The sequence below is a fragment of the Triturus cristatus genome, chromosome 3_1, assembly GCF_964204655.1.
Source record: "Triturus cristatus chromosome 3_1, aTriCri1.1, whole genome shotgun sequence".
NCBI classification, from domain to species: Eukaryota; Metazoa; Chordata; class Amphibia; order Caudata; family Salamandridae; genus Triturus; species Triturus cristatus.
Genome location: NC_140583.1, coordinates 601,855,378 through 601,877,978, shown reverse-complemented (window position 1 = coordinate 601,877,978; position 22,601 = coordinate 601,855,378). Strand labels below are relative to the sequence as shown.

The window sequence follows — 22,601 nt, the reverse complement described above, 5'->3', positions numbered from 1 at the left end:
TAATAGAATTACAGCAGGAAAAAGTTGCATCCAACCTTGCGCGCACAGACAGAGAACACAGGTTGAACGTGTCTGGTTAATATCCTGTGCGTCATACACCACTAGTGCAAGCAGACCCCCATGAAGAGGAGATTCTCCTCCATCCATTGCCACCACCATACCATGTCCCTCCCCATCCTATCACACGGCCGGCCGATGGAAATATACCCTCCGAAAATGCCCAAACCCTGCCTCCCGATCCCACTGCCCCTCCCGCTCAATCTGACCCCGAGACCACATCTTCTGCTCGATCCCACACACCCGCATTACATCCGCACAGAAACAGGCCTTGGATGGTCTAGTTCGCACCTGCCTGGAGGATCTTTTCACCTCTAGCCAGATCCGTGCTATCTATGAGGCCTATGCACCACCTCAAAAGGGCTACTGTCTACAATTTGCTTATGAAGTATTCTCTCTTTATGAGAAACGCCACAAAGTGACACCAGCAGACCATGTTAGAGGAATGTATCGTAAGTTGACAGAGCGGGGAGGAAGTGCTGAGGAAAGCAACAGTTTGTTAGCACTCATGCTACAAATGATGGAGAGTCTAAGGAGAGACCAGGAGGAAGAGGAAAAGCCACTAGTAATGGAGGGTGCGACTGGAGGTCGTATGGCACCAATAAGGGAAGCAGCTCCAGTCTTTGTCCCCGCTCGAGGGGCAGGTACTGCTGAGGGACTGGATAGTCCAGATGCCAAAAGTAGGACGTTATATAATTGGGTGTATACTCCGTGGCTTCGAGCTGACATCTTAGCTTTCAAAAAGGACTTGCCTGACCCCAGGAAGAATCCTACGGGATTCTACGAAGGGCTGGACACGGTTATTACCAATTATACAATGACACTGACTGACATAGATCAGTTCTTTGGGATAATTCTGCCCCCAGATATTTGGAGACCCATAAGGAAAGTTGACGATGAGGCCTTGTTCAAACATAAGTGGGAGGATTTGACGACAACGGATAGGGACAGAAAACCAGGTGAAAGGCCTGCAGAAGCTATTTTAGAGCTGCCAGGTAACATAGTAAAAAACTGAAGGCCACAATTCCAGCTAGGAAAGTAGATTGGAGAGCCATCACTGCTTGTAAACAGAAATCTGAGGAAACTACATCGGACTACTTCTCCCGCCTCAGCCAGGTGTTTATTGACTATAGTGGACAGGACTCGACGACTGAGACAGGTCGACACTTACTAGTTCAGACTTTTGTTAACGGATTGTCGCCACCCATCTCCACAAAGTTACAGAGTAGCGAAAGCACGTGGCCTGCTGCAACACCCACACAGATCTTGACTATGGCCCAATATTATGAACATCTGCAGAATAAGATAGGGGAGGAAAAAGATAAGAAAAGAAAAGAACTCAAAGAAAAATTAATGCTTTCCCAAATCAGAGGGGGAGGAAACGGTAGAGGTCCACAGTATAATTATATGCCCGCAACTGCTGGACAACACCCACCCCCACGTCAACTGTCCCAGGACCAATGCGCATATTGTAAGGAAACAGGCCACTGGCACGCAGATTGTCCTCTTTTACAGCGAAATACAATGGGTCGGGAAGGGGACTGAGTAGAGGTAGAGGAAGAGTCCCACCCTCCAACGGACAACGCCCCAATGTCTTCGATAACAATAGACAGGCTTTTGTACACGATTTTTCTGGTGACCACTTCCCCGACAATCAATTTGCATGAGACAGCCAGGGACAGGGAAAGGAACCAGTGGAACTTCCAGTTGATCAATCAGGGCCCTATGTCACAGCTTCAGTGGTTGGAACTCAGGGCAAATTCTTGGTCGACACAGGAGCCTCTAGAAGTGCCCTCCCACATAAGCTGATTCCTAGGGCGCCCCAGTCTAGTTTATCGGTCACATCTGTAGGATTTGACGGCACGCCCTCCACCAACCCCCTTTCTACTGAGGTGCCCCTGGACATACAGGGGAACGCAGTGATGGCCTCTTTTCTGCTCTCCCCGAACTGCCCAGACAATTTGATGGGCATTGATCTCTTAAAGCATTTCAGAGCCACCATTCGCTGTTCTCCTCAGAATGTCAGAGTCATACTGTTTGATAATGATTGCCCCATTGGTTATGAATCCCGCCTTTATTATCTCACTGATTCCGAACAGCAGGATTTTTCCCAGTTACCGGACACCCTGTGGGCCATCACGGACACCGATGTGGGGGAGATTATGATGGATCCTGTCCACATAACAGTAAAACAGAATGCACCTCTTCCTCGCCTCCCTCAGTATAACATTTCTGCAGACGGTGAAAAGGCTCTCATGACTATAGTACAGGATATGGTTGCAGCTGGGGTAGTTGAGGACGTTCAGTCTAACATTTGCAATAGCCCCATCCTTCCAGTTTTGAAACGTACATCCACTTCTGAGAAAATATACCGTTTTGTCATTGACCTCCACGCAATTAAGAAAATAGTGGTCCCACAATATCCTGTGGTCTCTGACATAACAACTATATTGACAATGACCCCCTCAACTGCTACCACCTTCACAGTAATAGATCTCAAAAATGCCTTTTTCTCCATACCAATACATCCTGAGTCAAGCTATCTTTTTGGTTTCACCATAAAAAACAGATCGTACAGATTGTGTCGGGCTCCTCAAGGGTGTACCGAAAGCCCTAGCATCTACAGCCAGGCCCTTAAACAACAGCTCGACCAGATACAGTTACCACCCGGCGCTGTTCTCATCCAATATGTCGATGACATTCTGTTGGCTGCAGAAACTCCGGCCCTGGCTAGCACTGCCTCTCTTACTACACTGCGCGTTTTGGCATCACAGGGCCATAAGGTATCCAAGAATAAGCTACAGTATTGTAGACAGCAGGTGACCTACCTCGGTCATCTGCTGTCTAAGGAGGGACGTACTCTCACACCTGACCGCATCTAAACAATACTACACCTTTCCTCTCCCACCACCCAAAGAGATGTTCATGCACTAATTGGTCTCACTTCCTTTTGTCGCCAATGGATACCGAATTTTTACCTCATAGTTAAGCCACTCCTTGCTTTGCTTACAAAAGACACACCCACACCTCTTCCTTGGACACATGAACACGACCAAGCCTTTCAAGACTTACGCCACGCTCTTTGCTCTGCACCAGTATTGGGCATACCTGATTTCTCTAAACACTTCTGCCTCTACACCCATGAGCGCTCAGGATGTGCTCTCTCAGTCCTGACCCAAATTCACGGCACCAAACAACGCCCATGCGCTTACTTTTCGGCCACCCTAGACCGTGTGGCCTGAGGTCTGCCCTCTTGTCTTAGAGCGGTTGCAGCAGCGGCTATCTCTTTCTGACAAAGTGAAGGGATTGTGTTGGGATCTAGATGGACGGTATTAGTTCCACACGCAGTCGACATAGTACTGAATCAGACAAAGACACAGCACCTCACTAGTGCACGACTAACAGGATACGAACTTACGCTGTTAGCACCCCATATCACGCTAAAGAGATGTGCGACCTTGAATCCTGCCACACTCCTGCCCATACCAGATCCTGACATCCCAGACATTCCACATGACTGCCTCTTTCAAACAGAAGAACAGACTAAGGGACGGGTAGACTTAAAAGACACCACTCTCACGGAACAGTATGGGCAATTGTGGGTGGACGGGTCTTGTATTAAACTATCAAACGGTACCACATCTGCTGCCTATGCCGTCACCACTACCAATACCATTGTTGAGACTGCACGCATACCTTAGAAATCGGCACAGGCTGCAGAACTTATAGCTCTCACCCGCGCTTGTATCCTTAGCCAGGATCTCGCTGTCACCATCTATACCGACAGCCAGTACGCCTTTGGAGTAGCCCACAGTTTTGGTATCCTTTGGAAGGAGCGAGGGTTCTTAACGTCACATGGTACGCCCATTCAGCATGGTCACTTAGTCACTGCATTGCTCCAAGACTTGACACTACCCAGCACATTAGCTATTGTTAAATGCATCGCACACAAGAAGGTCACAGACGATATTGGATTAGGAAATGCCTTTGCTGATGAGACAGCCCGGGCTACTGCACAGGAAAGAATACATACCCCTATGTACATAGTAAAATCCCAAGCAGAGAAGTGGCATAATGTTAGACAACAGATCCGGGACATCCAGTCCACTGCCACCTCTGAAGAACTTCAAAATTGGGAGAAGGAGGGCATGCTTGATGAAGAAAATTGTTGGCGATCCAAAGATGCAAAACTTTGGAAATTACCAAATGCTTATCTCCTTCCATTGTTGAACATGACTCATTTGCCAGCAAACACCAATGCTGCCACCATGACTAAAATATTACAGGAAGTGAGGGATAACAACCAACTCCAGTCTACCGCCTCCAGGCTGGTCCAACAGTGTTTGGTTTGTCTCCGCTACAATGTAGGTAAAGGGACTCGGGTACCTCGGGCAGGATATGCCATCCCCACATCACCTTTTGAAGTGCTGTAAATGGATTATATCCAAATGGAACGATGCAACAACCATAAATATGTTTTGGTGGTTGTTTGCACGTTCAGCAAATGAGTGGAGGCTTACCCGGTTAGAGACAACACTGCCCTAACCACCTCCAAGATATTGCTGAAGGAATTCTTGCCCCGCTACGGCCTTTGCCGAGTCCTATGGAGTGACAGTGGGAGTCACTTCATTGGAGAAATAGTCAATCATATACTATCAGGATTAGGGGTGCAACAAAAATTTCATGCCGTCTTCCACCCCCAATCAGCAGGCCTAGTGGAAAGAAACAATGCCACGATCAAATCCAAACTAGCTAAAATAGTAGAAACTACGGGGCTAAAATGGCCAGATGCGCTACCACTGGCCCTTCTATCAGTAAGATCTGTCCCGCATTCCCGCACCTCATTGACTCCATATGAGGTGGTCTTTGGACGCCCAATGAACATCTGGGGCGCACCCCCGGTTACCACATTGTCTGATTCCCCTTGTGAATTGTTGAGTGATTATTTGTCCGTACTTACACAAACTTTGTCTTCCATTCATCAGCAGGTCCAGGAAGCATTGCCTGATCGATCCACCGGGCCGGGACATGCCATCCTACCGGGGCATTTTGTTATGGTGAAATATTTTGCTCGAAAGAAGGAGCTGGAATCCCGGTGGAAAGGGCCCATGCTAGTCCTTCTGACCTCTAGAACAGCCCTGCGAGTGGAAGGCAAGAAATCCTGGATCCATGCTGTGCACTGCCGGAAGATCCCTGGCATCACTCAAACTGATCCTACCTTGTCCACCTACAAGGATGTTTTAACGTGCGACCCCCCTGTGTGTGGTCTCCCAGAACCAGAACTGGAATTAATTAGATAACACCGTGCCAACTAAAGAAAGATACAACCTCCACCCACGCACGGCCTCTGGAGCTCCAGCGACCAGACAGGGGAGGTGAGCCAAAAGTCGCAGGGCGGTAGTATTATCTGGAAGGGTGGATTGGTACTCCAGGTAGCGGGGTACTGAGAAGCCTAGCCAGGAGAAGCAACCACCAGCTACCGGCGACGTGTAGGGCTCACCTTTTCTCTCCAACAGCTGTACAGCACAAAAGAAGACTGATTATGACAAACAACGAGACCATGTAACTTTCCAACAAGAAGATAGCACTATGTAACAAACTACATAATAACAGGTCAATAGCTTTGACGACAGTTCTCCTCCTCACTATTATCTTTGGCATCCTCTTCTGGATCCTAGAGGAAGGGGCACCAGCCAAGGATACCATATTGCCCACTGATGCCACACCTCCTGAACACTCCCATGTCTCCTTGTCCCCTTATCTCCAAAATAGGCGACAAGAGTTTTGGAACAACACCTTCATCCAAATGTTGAATCAACATAATGAGGTATTGAATAAAACGAACTGTTGGGTCTGTGGTCTCCTGCCTCACTCCATGGAGAATAACATACCCTTCCTCCCTTACTCTTACTCTATACACGCCTCTTGCGCTGCCTGGATGTCGCTCGTCATGGGCGCCCATCGGTCCAGCGGCCTTGCCGACATCACTCTCCAACAATTGCAAGATGAGTTCTGGCAGAACAAAACGGGCAATGCTGTTTGTCCAAAGAACAATTCTACACGCATGTCTAAGGATGAGAAGGAGGAAATGCTGGTATTCGACTCTACAAGTAGAATACGCTTCTCCAGCTTCAAAGCATGGACACCCGCAAAGCGGACCCCACCGCTAGCTGTTGTTCGCATTACTGGACTAATGTGTATCAGAGGCTTAGGTATTGAGTACGTTGGGGACAGCTCTTGTGCCGTGACAACAACTCTGTATACGACATCTCCACCGCCCCTTGTTGCCTCCCCAAACACCTACTTTGTGTGTGGAACAAAGGCATACACTTGGCTTCACGAGAACTGGGGAGGCACATGTTACATAGCTTTCCTCCTTCCCCCTGTCTACATTGCTTCTCCTCTTCATCATCGCGCCCGCTGCAGCAACGATGTGGGTGAACAAACAGACACAACCTCTCAACAATTCCTGGATGCCATGAAGGGCATCCTTCCCTTCTGGGGACCAATGGCAAACAGCGGAGCCATTCCCCACCTCACCAGAGTCATGGAAGCCACCGTCAACATCACAGCTGGTATTTTGGCCAACAACACTGCGGAGCTCCAAGCGGTACGCCTTGTCACTTTACAAAATCGCATGGTCCTTGATGTCATCCTAGCTGACCGCGGAGGAGCATGTCACATCATCGGCACCAGCTGTTGCGTGTATGTTCCGGATCATTCATCATCTGTCTACGAGGCTATTTCCGCACTCCATCGAATAGCATCTGACCTCCATCAAGATACAGACTCATGGTCCCTTGGTTCTTGGATATGGCAACTTCTGCTGGCATGGGGATGGAAGGTTCTAATGATCATCCTGATACCTCATGCCCTGGTTCTCTTTTGTTGTCTTTGCCTTCAATGTGGTCCCCCACTCTGTGGCCTCTGCGCAAATACTATCAAGTCAGTCCCCGTAAATGCACAGGTCAAGAACGATAAAATAAGGACTGAACGTGAGACACAGCTATTGATGAACATTGTAATTGACTAAAAAAAAAAATGGTTTCGCTTATGGCAAAAGGAGGGACTGTGGAAAAGTAGGTCTGTTATCTTGCCATTCACTCCGCCATTTTGTGCTATACCCTTCATGACTGACCTCTCTCTTTCACGATCACTCTTGAGCTCCACTTTTGTTTTGACCTCCCACATTCCTGCACGGACGCTCACACCCTGTTCGTGCTTTGACCTGCTGCAAACTGACCAGCCCATGCTCAACCAGTTGGGACAGGGAGTTTCCCAGATGTTTATCGTCCTCACCCTGCACACTATGCCCTGCAGGCGTCCAACAGCTACCATCTGCAGGCCTATCAGATTGACCTCTGCTTGCTGTGTAATCATTACTCTCGCCTGTGCCCTGCAGGGGTCCAACAACTACCATCTGCGGACTTATCCGATCGAACTTTACTTGTTGTATAAACATGCTTTTCGCCTACACCCTGCAGAGGCCTCACCGCTACCATCTGTGGACTTTCAGATTAACCTTTGTTTGACATATAATCATGCGTTTTCCACCTATGCCCTGAAGGGGCCAAACAGCCACCACCTGCTGATTGTATCATAACTGACCATTGCTTGTCTGTAAATTATTGGTGTTTGTTATTGTTCACCTAGCACGCACAGGGTGGGGATGAAGGGTATATAAGGTGCAGAAGCAAAGCACTCAGCAGATTGCCCCCTCAGACAAGCTGCGGGTGTCTGTTGCCGATGCTCTCTCTCCATCTCATGAGATTGTAATAAATATCCTTTCTCTCGGCACTCCAGTGTTGGTCTCAGTTTGTATTTCGGACCAGTGGACGAAGGGTGGACCCTGCACCTTTGGGTGGTCCCCCAAAAGACCCCCAAATTCACAACCGGAGTGGCCGCGACGTGCATAGTCACTAAAAATCAAGACAGCAAGAATGTACAAATCAAATACAAAGATGAAAAACTCACAGCACCAAAACCAAAGGAAACTGAATCCAGGGACTAGAACCGGGAGCACCTGCGTTTCGACCGCCGTCGGAGCAGAAAAAAAACAGGCATGGCGGTAGGTGGGCGGGGCTTATGTAGTATTCAAATACTGGCGTTGTGATTGGCTGGGTGAAGGCAGGACTGCCTCACGTAGTAAGGACTGGGATGGGGAGGACCCATGAGGGGGTAATGATGGACACATAAGTATGAATACTGGTAATTGGCCCAGGGCATGTGCGCCTGGCCCCTTTTATTAGCAGGGTCACCTGACCCGTGATGCCTTTGATGTATGGGTGTAGTGTGTATGTACAGCACACTCCTGAAACACTAGACCCTATCCAGCGGGACAGTACATGCATGTTCTGATTGGGTGCCTGAGGATAATGTCAAGAGTGGCTTATTGGGAAATATAGTTTTGCTTTTCATAGTTTAAATTTAATTGGCTGCTGTATAAAATAAAAAATAAACAGATAAGAAAGAAAATCCGAAGGCTCGAGTCCAGACAAAGAATAAGTTACGAGCTCTGTGGCGTGTTCATTAAGCATGCTACCTGGGTGAGGAGGACACAAAACCTTCCTGTCCCATTCGATCAGTGGCGACGTTTCCACTTCCGAGTTCATTTTATGTTTCATGTTCTGTTTGTTCGTTCACACTCTCTGCCTGACTCTTCTAGGCGTTATATAATGCAGCGGCAATCTGTGGTTATTTAAGAAGCTCAGGGACGACAACACCTACTGCACAAATACTGAACTACGGAAAGAGAAACTGAAACCGTTCTGCCCATTAGCGAGACCTCAGCGTGGTGGTGGTGGTCCAATGAGGGAAGCGGTGGGTGGGTTTGTAGTTACTCGCATTTCCCAGTAGAACCAATAGGAGGCGGCAGCAGAATGTCAGTAAACCCCAGCCTGCACTGTTCCTAGGTGAAAAGAAAAACAACTCAAAGACGGAAGTGTGACATTCGTGCTTTGAAGGGCGCATTCAGGGTGAGTCAGTAATTCAGCCCTATCAAAAGCACTGCAGTAGCAGTTTACGTGTTGCCAGCTTGTCTGGCAGTGTGATATTACGCCTAATTTCGTATACTTTTAAATGGAGACCAACTTGCCAGGTCAGAATCGTTTCCCTTTAAGGTCAGATTGAAAATGAATACATTTGACAAACTAGGACGGAAAGAAGGGTTTGATCATAACATGAGATCAAAACATATCAGGAGATAATGCGAAATTGGTGGTGCTGCAGCAGGAAAAGGAAACAAGTAGACTGGATGCGCTTTGAGTCGCTTATCTAAACTTCAATACACAAACAGTTTATTAAGAATGCCCAGTGTAATACAGCACACGTAGATCGATGCCTATGGTATGTGCTATACATTGAACTTTATTTTTTTTTAAACTTTGAAATCTGCATTACATTGTAATTGTACTAAAACGGCAGTCTGGTTTATGATTGTTATGCCGTGTTGGGCAGATATGCCACATTTCCCTGTACCACTACAATTGCACGTTTCACATAGACCTCCTTTCTATTGCAAATTGAGTTTTCAGAGGGACATTCTCAAATGAATGCCGGGTATACATTGTGCCTCTGTATGCCGAACTGCACCAGTTCCAAATAGCTTTCCATCATCGTATCGGTATAAGGTTTTTAGTTTTAGGAGGAAGAATGGCGCTCAAGCTTATTATGCTTATGCTACGTGTATGTACGGTGCTACCAGGTTGGGGGGAAAAACACCTTGAAACCCCTGTAGACAGGGCTTTAAGTGGGATGAAAAAACTAGGGGGTCTCTCAAAGGGGCGTGGTTACTGTAATTAAGGGCGTGGCTTAAAAACACTTGAGCTAAAAACCTGTATTTAGCACAGTGTGCCGCCCGACTTGTATTTTGCTGTTCCTGTCATTGCGTCCAGATATGTGATACAGCAAGTCACATCATACCGACAAGCGAGGACTATTGGCTTTGTCAAGGGTTGCTAGTTGCATACGATAAATAAGTAGCAACTATGGCCTGTATATAATATTGAAAAACTTCCACTTGAAGCCCTGGTGACACCACAACAATGTTGCTGCTCCTGAGTTGTACCAAGAGAAGGGAAATCCAAAGAGAAAATAACTCTCTTTAAAGGATTTCCCTTCCTCTACAACGCTCATCACGCGCACATCGATGTGCCTGCTGTCACTGCACTTCGGAAAAAAAAAAACGGACCGCCTGTGCCAGGGTATAAAACGGAGCCTGATAGAGACCCGTTTCGAGGCCCCCTTAAAAAAACTGCCGGTGCTCAGACCCGGTGAGACCTGGCCCACTTAAAGCCCTGCCCGTAGATATGTGAGTCCAGAAACCCACAAATACAATGAGAAACAATGTCCCAGGCACACGTAATTGGGATCAATATCTGGTCCTGCAAGGTCTCGTATTCACACAGAATCTGTGGTCCACACCAGATTAACGATTTAACATGTGTTTAATGAATGAAATAATGCAAAAGCAACCAGCCGACACGTGTTTCGTCACTTGAGGGAGTGATCCTGTGACTTCTTCAGGGCTGGCGGGGATACAAAACAAAGAATGAAAAGGAAATACTGAAACATCTAAAGTATTGGATGGCAGGGAGGTCCAACATGACCAAGACTGATTGGACATTGATTTTATGATACACATTGTGTTGTAATCAGGAAAATTTATTTTGTAGTTATGTGGAGGTACAACACCGTAGTTGCGTGAAAACTCTAAGTGAAAAGTGAGGCGGATCACTGTGAGAGTAAAAAACAATTAATATGTGACTCCGTGGAGTGCTGATGTTAAGAAGAACGGGTGACATGATCCTGGGACATGGTGAATGATGTTGTGATAGTGACAACCAGCAATTGGTGAAACAAGTATCAAAACAAACTCCTAATAGCATGAATACATATAATACAGGTGTGAATGAAGGGTATTGCAGGGATGACCACCGCGGTAGAGGTTCGGAGGAAGATAAGAATGGTGGAAATATGAGTCACGGGATAACTCCCTCATGTGACGAAACACGTGTCTGCTGGTTGCTTTTGCATTATTTCATTCATTAAACATATGTTAAATCGTTAATCTGGTGTGGACAACAGATTCTGTGTGAATACGAGACCTTGCAGGACCAGATATTGATCCCAATTACGTGTGCCCGGGACATTGTTTCTCAACTTTATATCATTGTCAAATTTGACCACATATGACATCCCAATGAAGTCCACATGGCACTGTGGCTGGATTTTTTGTTAAAGCTGCAGAATCAAAGTCTTGAAGTTCTTCAGGCAGCTATACAAACAAGCATTGGCAAAGCAAATAGGTCTCGCCTATATAAGAGCTATTGGCTTTAGCAATTTGGGTTTGCCATGTTGGACACACGTGTGGCTGCTGTTCAGCATAGCTAAAAGTTAGTGGAGTAGAGTGTTGTAGACTTGAGTGGTTCACTGGCAGAGTGTGTCGTGGAGTAGGGCAGAGTGGAATGTGGTGAAATAGGGTGGAGTGGGTTGAGGTAGTGGGGTGTATAGAATTGGGATTAAGTTGCTTGGATTCAGTGGGGTGGAATGAAGTGGGTGGACTCGATTGGGTGAATTGGAGTGGGGTGGATTAGATTAGTTTGGATTAGAGTAGGGTGGTTTGGAGTGGGGGGATTAGAGTAGAGTGGGGGTGGATTTAAGTGGGGTGGGTGGATTGGATTGAGTAGGATGGACTTAATTTGGATGGGATGGATTGGACTAGAGTGGAGTGGGGTGGGGTGGATTGGATTCTGGTGGGATGTGGTAGCATGACGGTGGGTGGATTGTAGTGGGGTGGATTGAAGTGTAGTGAGGTAGAATGGAGCAGGATGGTATGGAGCAGTGGCCTCTCCTTGAGGGAGTGCTGCGGGGCGGGGGAGGGGCAGGATGGGGCTAGTAAACTCCGGCATGCAGCCAAACGGAATGAAGTAAATAAATAAATAAAACAAATTACATTACGCGTGCTGCATCAATGGCGATGCAACGCGCGCAATGTAATTCGTTTTATTTATTTATTTATTTACTTAACTCTGTTCGGCTGTATGCTGGAGTTTACTAACCCCCACCCTGCCCCTCTCCCGCCCCACCTCAATGCCCCGCAGCCCTCCCTCGAGGAGCCGCCACTGGTATGGATTCAGGTGAATTGGATTGGCATGGAGTGGGGTGGATTGGAGTGGAATAGATTGGATTGCAGTGGGTTGGATTGAGTGAGGTGGGCTGGATTGAGTGTGGTGGTTTGAATTGAGATGAATCGTGATGGGGTGGATTGGATTGAGGTGGATTGGAGTGGGGTGGATTGGGGTGGGGTGGGGTTGTTGTGGAAGGAATTAATCTGTATCCATTGCATAATATAAGTGATATGTCACTTTCGTAATGTGGGACCCCATGACTTCTGTCTTGACCCCAATGAACTATTTAGAAACGTTTTAGAGTACATTTGTGCCTATGAAATGTGTATTCTTAACATGTTTGTGAACAGCTGGAATCTATCCAACAAATTGGTGACAGTTGTTGAAACTCTGTAATATCAGGTGTGTTATGTTTTCTTTTGTCTGTCTTTTCTCTGTCGAACAAAGCAAACACAAGGAGATGATGGACGGTTCCCTGAAACTTTTCAGACACTCACCCCCATCCCAGATCTGGGTTGAATCCATCGCCGTTCTTTAGCTCCCTTCGCCTCCCCAGTTCAGACACAGCTATATGCAAATCCGTGTTCACCCTGTGCCTCATGGGAACAGTCCAGCCCGAACTGACTAGCCATGTCTTCCCTGGACTGAAAACAAGCATCCTGGGACCGGTTTCGGGCTAACAGCCCTCATCAGCCAGGCTAGCTTGAATCCAGTGGCAAAGTGAGCAAGGGACCCACGTCTGGGCATAACCTGACAACTTGGGGTGAACAAGGCAGACAGAAGGAGATGATGGACGGAGCGCTGAAACTTTTCAGACACTCACCCCCAGTCACAGATATGGGTTGAATCCATCATCATCTCCTTGTGTTTGCTTTTCTCTGTTGACTCAGAACTGTAGCCCATCTGCATCAGCCGGCTCCCACAAATTATGGCCGTTTTTCCTTTTTACACAAATCTGCTTTGGGGGTAAGAGTATGTGTGAACGGTTGTGTACATATTTTAACTTTTTTAGCCAGTTTCTAGCAATTGAACAATAAGGCACTGTTCGCAATAAGAAGATAGGGAAAGCTCAAACGTTATGTACAAAGATGGTGAAAGAGGGATTGTATATTTTCTTCATGAGGTGACCACAGTGGCTAAAGGAGCTGAGGGTGCCTTATCAGTGGTCAATGAACTATGTCCCCTTCCCTTGATGGCATGAGCTTTCAGCACCTTTGTAAAGTGAAGGAGAAAGCCAGGCCTGTGGTGTGATGCTGTTCCAGATCTTGTGTTCATAGCTCACAAAGTATTTAATTAATTAATTAATGTATTAATTTTATTACGTCAAGAGTGCACAAGCAGAAAACAGGCTTCATAGTGCTGAGGCAGAAAGACAGTATGGCCAAGAACGAACAACAATGGCAGACAAAATTAATTGAACTGCAATGTTTTCAGTAGTCATCTGAAATGAAGATGATGTGCGAATGCCTGCAAGGTCATAGAGCTATGCCTTTTACACCACCTATTATTGAAAATCTCAGGAGAGGAGACCCCAAAATGTGTGTGCCCTGCAAAGCTGCTACATATGATACTTATTTATTTATTTATAATGTTTTATATAGTGCGAACATGATCCCAAGGGATATCAGAGCGCTTCACAATTACAGATGATCAGGGATGTACAAGCGTCAAATACAAATCAACGAAACAGTTACAAAGGGTGCATCAAAACATCACAGTGGTAAACAATAGCGGATCTGGGAGGGGAAGAAGAGATTAAAATAAGGAAATATAGCAAATCAGTGCAAGAAATGAAGGTATAAGTCCAGTATCTTATAGCAGTTGATCCAAACCCGATTAAGGTAAAAATTTGCTCATAAGGAATCTTTTTACTTCCAATTTGAAAGCAACCGTGGAGGTGAGTCTTCGAACTTCAGGAGGGAGAGAGTTCCAGATCCTCTGGGCAGAGCCGGAGAAAGCTCTTTGACAAGTTCTCTTTTTGCGAAATATCTGTGGTTTCAGGAGGAAGGAGTTTGAGGGTCTACCACCTCCCGATAATTCTTACTTTTGGACAAGATACTTGAGGGTTTGGAAATGGAGAGCTTTGTGAGACAGGCAGGCAATCTTTAGCTGTATTCTTGCTTCAAAAGGCAGCCAATTTAGAGATTTTAAGACTGGGGAAATGTGCGCATTTCTTTTTGGGCCTGTGGTCAGTCTGTCCGCAGCGTTCAATGCAGCCCTAAGTGGGGCCAAGGTATATTTAGGGAGGCCACAGAGCGTAGCACTGCCATAGTCTAACCTCGTTAAAACCAGCGCTTGGACTACCTGCTTGAAGTCAGCTTGTGGAAGGAAAGGTTTGAGATTCCTGAGTAATCTCATCTGGTGATTCGCTCCCTTGCACACCTTGCTAATACGATTCTTCATAATAAGATGTTTGTCTAGGGTGATTCCAAGAGATTTGGCAGAATCGATAATGAGGAGGGAGCAGTTGAAGGCAGTGAGATGGTTCATCCAGAGGTCTAACTTGGGGGTATGATTCGGAGGAGAAACGAACAGAAATTCGGTTTTGGAGGTGTTGAGTAAGAGGTGGTTCTCGGTTAACAAGTTTTGAGTATTCATGAGGGTAGTGTTGAGTGATAAAAGATTTTCCGGGGAGGAGATTTTCAGGTAGAGTTGCTTGTCATCTGCGTACATATGGAAGAGAATGTTTATTGAGTTTAGTGCATTAGCCAGTGGTTCCAAGAATAAGTTGAATAGAATGGGGGATAAGGCGGACCCTTGTGGAACACCCATGGATACTGGTGTGGGCTGGGATAGAGAGTGGGTCACCTTTATTCTTTGGGATCTGTGGTGGAGGAAGGACGTGAACCATTGCAACACCAGACCGGAGAGGCCCATCCTGTGCTCCAAAATAGATAAAAGGTTGTCGTGATATACAGTGTCAAATGCAGAGGAAAGATCAAGGAGGATTAGGAGGCAAGATTCATTGTGGTCGAGCATTTTTAAATCTTATCGATAACGTGAATGAGAGCCGATTCAGTGCTGTATCCACTCCCAAAGCCAGATTGGTGTTGGTCAAGGAGTTGGAAATTCTCAATGTGAGCGCAGAGTTGAGATTGGGTGCATTTTTCCAAGACTTTGGCCAGAGTAGTGATGTTGGAGATAAGGGCAGAAGTTGTTAAAGTCGGCACTATCGGCATTATTTTTTTTTAGAATAGATGAAACCTGAGCTGCTTTTAGGCACTTAGGGATTGTGCCTTGAGACAGAGAAGCATTGATAATCTTTGTCCAAAGGGGGGTGATGACTTCCTTGATTTCTTTGAAGACGGAGGGTGGTAACGGGTCGCTAAAATGATTGGATGTGTTGATATTCTGAAGAATCTTGTTAATGTCTCTTTCGCTGAAAGGAGTAAAGGTGCCCCATGAGGCATTGTTCTTGGTGCTCCGACTAGCTGGGTCGAGCTGTTCTGAGCAGGACGGAGGGTGCGCAGACGAGTAGGATGGCAAAGAACCTGTCTTAGAATCCAGTTCGATATTAATGAGTCTTGATTTCTCGGTAAAGAAAGCAGCCAGAGCGTCGCATGAGGGTGGGTTGAGTCCAGGGTCAGAGCGAATGGGTGCAACAACCGATTGTTGTTTAACAATTTCAAAAAGTTTCTTGGGGCGATTAGAGGCTCGGTTAAGTTGAGATCTGAAGTAGTCTGCCTTGGCGCTCTTGATTTGTTTGTTATAGGAGCTCCTTACCGTTCTAAGGACTTTTAGCTGATCCGAGGAAGGTTTCGATTTCCAAGATCGTTCAGTTGTCCTTAGGTTGTGTTGTTCAGAATTTAGGTTGTCATTGAACCATGGTTTGGAGATTTTTGTTGAGGCAGTTTTTTGTTTGAGTGGAGACATGGCGTCCATGATACTAGAGATCGTAGAGTTGTAAAAGTCCATGAGTACATGAACCTCGGACATGTCAGCTTGCGAGGAAAGGGCAGATTTACATTGGGTTGCTAGTTCAGCTGTATTAATATGTCTAAGGTCCCTTTTCCATATCTTCAGCTTCTTCGGTTTAGCCTTCCTCAGGGACAACTCCCGGTTAATATAAAAGAGGATGATGTGGTGGTCGGAACAGTCACAAGGGGAGATGTTATCCAGTGAGATGGTGTTTCCTTTGGAGATGATAAGATCCAGGATTTCTCCTTTAATATGCGTTGGCCGGTCACAGTATTGAATCAGCTTATGATCATCTAGGAAAGATTTAAGGCATGTAACAGCTTGGTCATTGGGATTAGGCCAATGGAGGTTGAAATCACCAAGGAAGATTTGGAACACTACGGAATCGACATTACCGGAGATGATTTCCATTAATTGTTAGATGAAGGAGAGATTGTCCCCCGGGGGGTGATAGAATGTATGTAGTTTACATACTGGGAGGTGGTTACTTGAGATGTTGAGGCAGAGGTATTCACTGGAGGAAGGCGTGGAGGACTCGAGTGAGAGACCGAGAGTGTACTCCGATGTATACAGGCTAGGCCACCTCCCAACTTCTTCGCTCTGTCGAGACAAATTATGTCATTGGAAGGAGGCACTAGGAGGTCTAGGATAGGAGTGGAAGAGGGATTCAAGCAAGTTTCAGTGAGGATGATGGTATCTATCTCATTGTATTAGATGAGGATAAAGATATCTGAGGCGTGTTTACTGGCAGATCTGCAGTTGAGCAGTATGCATTTAAGTCGTCCCGGTGTGTGGGGGGTAGATGTCTGTATGATGTTAACTCACTTGAGGTTGTCATTATTTATGAGTCTGGGGATGTGTGGGGGTTCTCTGTTTGGGTTAGCGTGAATGGCTTGAAATTGACTGAGAGGAGTTTGAATGGTGTCTAAGTTAGGGGAATAAGAGGAGAGCAGATCAGTGATGTCCTTAGACGCCAGGTCAGTGTTCGTCCTTCTGGGCCGGGAGTGGGCGTTAGGGAGAGGTAAGCTATTAAATGTAGAGAGGGAAGGATGCTGGACTGGTCGAGATATCAAGCTAGAGGGGACTCTGGGCAGATTTCGAAGGGAGGGGAGGGAGCTGATCAAGGGAAGATACAGTAGATAATACTCTAAAGGAGTAGTTTTGAATGCTTTGTGTAACTCTGGGTTTTACAGAAATGTTGTGAGGCGGTTGAGGAGAGAGCAGCCCAGCGGTTGTGGTTTTTACTATCTTGGCTTTCTCCACAGGTCTCAACCAGCCTGAAAGGAGGGGAAAGGAGTGGCGTTACATGGATTGACATATTTTGTCCGGTTGGAAAGGAGCCTCCCTGTTTAGAGGAGAGGCAACCAACCTAATAGGAGGAATGACAGTTCCTTTCTTACATCCTGGAGCTCTAGTCTTACTTGAGACCCATCCTATAATGAGGGAAGTTTCTCCATTCTCAGCCATTCCAAGTTAGTGGAGGAACTCTTAAGTAGGTCACCCCATCTCCCTTCCCTGTATAAAGGGCATTCGCATGAGAGTAAAGGAGACTAACATAAACTCTTCCTCCAAGACTTATTACTGCTCCCTCTCTCCTTTTTTTTATTTTAATTTTTTAATTCTGTTTATTGACATTTTCTAAAACAAATACAGTCAGTTGCGAAAAGAAAAGCAGTGCACTAGACATAATCATATTGTCGGAACCAATCAGCATGCCATCATATATTACAATCCTTCAGAAGCAGTTTTGTCATTTTGGGGACACAATCCGCTAATTCACAATAGCTAAAAAAGACAATAAAGTGAACCACAGTTTGGGGGAACCACAGTATAACACAAGTTGTTGTCATGTCTCATAACATCGACTAATATCCCTATTCTGGTGCTTTAATCATCAACAATAACAGAGGTAAGACATCGCACATAAGGTTCCCAAATGTCTTTCGGCCGTAATCTGGCCAGCATAAGTTCCCAGTAATTGGATAGCTGTGCCCTACAGAATGTCACACTCGTTGTCCAATCCTGCACGTGGGAGGTCGAGTTGCTCCCCATTGTATAGCAACCTGTCTTTTTGCCATCAAGAGTAGTATTTCCACCAACTTATGCATTTTAGGTGGAATAGTCTCAAGGACCCCTAGCAGATCTGCCAGTGGTGTGCAGGGGAGAACCAACACAGTGATATTGTTTATGTGACGCAGCACAGTCAGCCAGAAATTCGCAATCGGTCTACACTGCCATGCTAAATGTAAGACGGTCGCTCTGGGAGCACCGCAGCGCCAGGAGCAGTCATCACCGCGGAGCCCCATTTTGTGCAATTGGATGGGTGTGCGTTATAAGCGGTGTAGGTACTTAAAGTGTATTAGCCGAAGACGGTAATTAGATGTTAAGCGCTCCAGTTTTTTACAACCCAAGGACCATTGTTCGTCAGTGACAGTTATACCCAGCTCCACCTTCCACGCCTCGCGTGAGGCCGGGATGGCAATTGAAGACGTCCGCTGTGTGATTTTATAAAGACGAGATATGAGTTTATGTCCGGATTCCACCGACAGCAGGTTCTCCAACGCTGGTAGCGTCAGCGACAGAACCGGGAATGTGTCGAATTCGCCCTTACATGAAGCACGAAGCTGATAGTATATTAATGTATAAAGCGCCGAGGGTGTTTCTGGGTCACACATTTGCTGCAGTGTAAGAAAAGTGTCTGCTGGGTATAGGTCGCCACCCACCCTCAGATTGTACACTGATGCGCGGTCACGCGCCTTCCGGTCCATGAGAGGAGGGTACAGTGGGTTTTGGAGCAGAGACGCAGAAGGAGCGTATAGTACATCCAATCGTGCTCTCTTGCGTATCCTGTCCCAAGCCCATCTCATGGCCTGCACCATATCTATTTCATCGCGAGGACGCTTGTACGGTTGGAATAGTGCAGTGGATAATGGTAATGGTGCCACCTTGTTCACCTCGATTGTAACATGTGGTTGGTAGGGTGTCGGATGAGCCCAGAAATGCAAGAATTGTGCCTGTGCACAGTGTGCATATAAGACGAAGTCTGGGGCAGCCATACCCCCCTGCTCCTGTGGCAGTGTCAATATTTCCCAGGCTATCCTCGGCTGTTTACCAGCCCATACCAGTTCAATCATGAGCGAACCAATGCGGCTAAAAAAGTGCATCAAAAGGGGCATGGGAATGTTGACAAACAAATAAAGCAATATTGGCAATATGATCATCTTTGCCACTGCTATGCGGCCCGCTAAAGAAAGGGGAAGGGATTTCCACCTTTTCACCCTGTCCTCGATCCAAGCGACCACTCCACCATAATTCTCGGTCCATAGTTCCTGCATGTTGCCACTGAACCATATTCCCAAATACCGAACCGGGCCAGATGCCCAGACAAATGGATACAGACTTGCACCAGTTAATATTCACTCCTGACAGTCCGCCGTAGAGCACCACCTCTCGCGTCATCGGCGAGAGGTTTTCTTTGGGGTTTACCATGTACAGCGTAATGTCGTCCGCATACATGGACACAGTTAATGCCCGTGTCGTGAAGCCAATTGCCCTATGTGTGTGATGCTGACGCAGGCGGGCTGCCAACGGTTCGCGAACAGCAGGGGTGAGGGAGGGCAGCCCTGCCTGGTGCCCCTACTAATGGCTATCGGTTCTGAGATTAGCCCATTGACCCTTATGCGTGCCATGGGACGAGTGTATAAAAGCTGTATTTGTTGGATGAAAAGTGGGCTCAGGCCTATCCTTCTGGGAAGTGGAAACAGGAAGCCTCATTCAAGGGAGTCAAACGCCTTGGAGGCGTCCAAGAGCGCAGCTAACACAGGCACATGAGGGGCAAGGTAATGCATTAGTCCAAAGAGTGTTCTAAGATTGTGTGTTGTAGACCTGCTAGGCACAAAGCCCGATTGGTCCAGCGGGATGTTCAGTGGCAACAACGTCTGCAGCCTGGAGGCAAGTAGCTTGGCGAATATCTTTGCGTCTAAATTAATCAATAAAAGTGGCCTATATGATTCGCAGAGACTTGGATCTTTATCCGGTTTCAGAAGTGTAATTATGATAGCCTCGTGCATTGAGTCTGGAAGCCTCCCTTCCTGTAATGCCTCCTGGTAAACCGCAAGGAGTCGAGGGGCGAGTATTTCAGAGTATTCTTTATAAAATTGCGCAGTGAGGCCATCCGCCCCCGGCGCCTTGTCTGCCCGCATGCCACTAATAACTTGTCGCACGTCCTCCACCGTGAACGGAACGTCTAAATATTCACGATGGGCTCTACTGAACCAAACGAGTGCTATAGAGTCAAAATAGTCTTCCAGGCCTGAGGCGGAAGGTACAATGTGTGATGTGTATAGATGTACATAAAAGTCACGCATGGTGGCAAGTATGTCAAGCGCTGAATGTACCAAGCCAACGGTGGGGGTGCTAAGTGCTGTTATAAAAGTGGACCCCCTGGGGGGACGCATGAGATTGGCAAGCGTTTTGCCCGGCCTGTCTCCCCCCCGTACCTGCGCGCAACTGCGTGTTTGTGTAGAAACTTGACCTCTCTGTCAGCCTCCTCCTGGTATTCGGTCAGTTTCTTCCGTATAGCACCCAATGTCTCAACAGACGTCGCTGTGAAGTATTGCCTTTCCAGTCATGCAGTTCCGCTTCAAGTCTGCTTAGAGTACCACGTATATCTCTGAGTATCCTAGTCTGTCCCGCTATACAATGACCACGGATTACCACCTTAAAGGCGTTCCACAGCAGACCTTCAGTTTTGACCGACCCAGTGTTGTGTGCAAAATAGTCTTTAATTTGTGTATGAATCTCTTCACAGAATGCCACATCTAGGAGAGCATTGTGTGGCAGTTTCCAAGTGAACGGTTGCCTATCTGGGAGTGGTATCTGTATGGTCAGGGTGACTGGGGAGTGATCCGAAAGTGTGCGTGCACAATGAGACACCGTCAAAACCCAAGAGTGCAGGACTGGGGACAAGAGCCAAAAGTCTAGTCGCGACCAAGCACCGTGGTGCTGTGTGATACATGTGCCCTCCCGACTTTCTGGATGGAAGGCCCTCCACGCATCAACCAATCTATAATCGGACATCAATCCCCACAAAACCCCCGCTGCCTGTGGGTGATGTGTGCGTGAGGCTCCCACCCTGTGGTTTTCCAGTGAAAGCACTGTATTGTAGTCACCACCTCAAATTACCTTGGCGTCGCCCATTGATTGAATATTATGCCAAACCTTCTGAAAAAGGGCGGGGTCATCCCCATTAGGCCCATAGACTTTGGTGAGTATGATATGTTGGTTATATAGTGTACCCAATACCAGCAGGTAGCGTACTTCCGGGTCGCTGACCACCTTTGTGGTCTGCCATGGAACTCCCTTTTTTATAAGTGTCGCTACCCCCCGAGAGTAGTTGGAGTAACTGGCAGTGTATACCTCACTCCAGCGATTGGACCTTAATTTGTCGCAAGCTGATCCTGTAAGGTGCGTTTCCTGCAGTAGGCATATGTCTACGGAGTGTCGTGTGAGATAGGATTGCACCAGTCTGGTCTTTCTGTTGTCGTTTAACCTGCGTACGTTCCAGGTAAGACATGTTAAGTGTGTCACAAGGCAAGCATTGGGAAATAAATCCTATTGCTATTCCCTGTCCTATACCTTAGGGTGCATTTTGAGTCCCCCTGGAGCTCTCCCCCACTGGTCCGTCTGCTCCGTTCCACAAGTGATAAAAAGATCAAGGTTGTAAGGCATACATGTAAATCGTCCTGATGCATTGCTATTAACAAACAGTAAACATTAACACTCCCTACCCACCCACGACTCACTCCAACACCCCCTTAAAGGGTGAGATGCTATGCCCGACACTCCAGCAAGGAATTGAAATTCAAACAGATTCATACAGTGGGGAATCATCCCAGAGGGGGAGTGAGGTTGCCGTCGTACTGCCCTGTCGTAGCACAACAGGGTGGCCGAGCATTAGTGGAATCACCAAAATACAGGAAATTTGGGGGAAAAACCATATGTCAACAACAAAACTGCACGTCCCCTGTACATTTAGCAGTGCCAGGACTAGATATATTAATGAAACAGCATTGAAAAGTTGTAAGCTAGTCATTGTCACTTAACTGACTCTGGAGCAAGTCCTCTGTGTCTCGATTCTTCTCCCGCTGTTGTCTGGAGTGTTGCTTGGCGAATTTCATTGCGGCTCTCGCCTCCGTGAAGACCAGAGGCTTGCCCTATACATGGACCCGGAGCTTGGCAGGGTATAGCATAGCATATTTAGTCCCGTATTTCTGTAACAGTTTTTTTGCGGGGAGGAACTCGTGTCGTGCCGCCTGTACCGCCTGGGTAAAGTCCGGAATCAGAGAAATAGCATTATTCTGGTATCGCAGCTCACCACGCTCTTGAGCCAGGCGCAGCACAGTATCTCTGTCTCTGTAGTTCAGTAGCCGCGCCAGGATCGGTCGCGGCGGGGTTCCCGGCTGTGGGTGAGGGCCAAGAGTACGGTGCGCACGCTCC

General features: G+C 47.0%; 2 protein-coding genes across 7 annotated transcripts in view; one reads left to right on the top strand and one right to left on the bottom strand.

The window, feature by feature from the left end:
• The window catches only part of PGPEP1L (pyroglutamyl-peptidase I like), a 319,258-nt gene that overhangs the window by 288,514 nt on the left and 8,143 nt on the right, over nt 1-22,601 (bottom strand). The window lies entirely within an intron of this gene.
• Nucleotides 8,897-22,601, top strand: part of LOC146860611 (protein FAM169B-like) — a 303,909-nt gene continuing 290,204 nt past the window's right edge. For 2 of the 4 annotated variants that reach the window (XM_085644507.1, XM_085644509.1), the window contains exon 1: nt 8,897-9,032. The gene's annotated coding sequence lies outside the window, so the exon portion shown is untranslated. The remainder of the gene's footprint in view (nt 9,033-22,601) is intronic. The other 2 variants (XM_085644506.1, XM_085644508.1) reach the window with 1 other exon arrangement.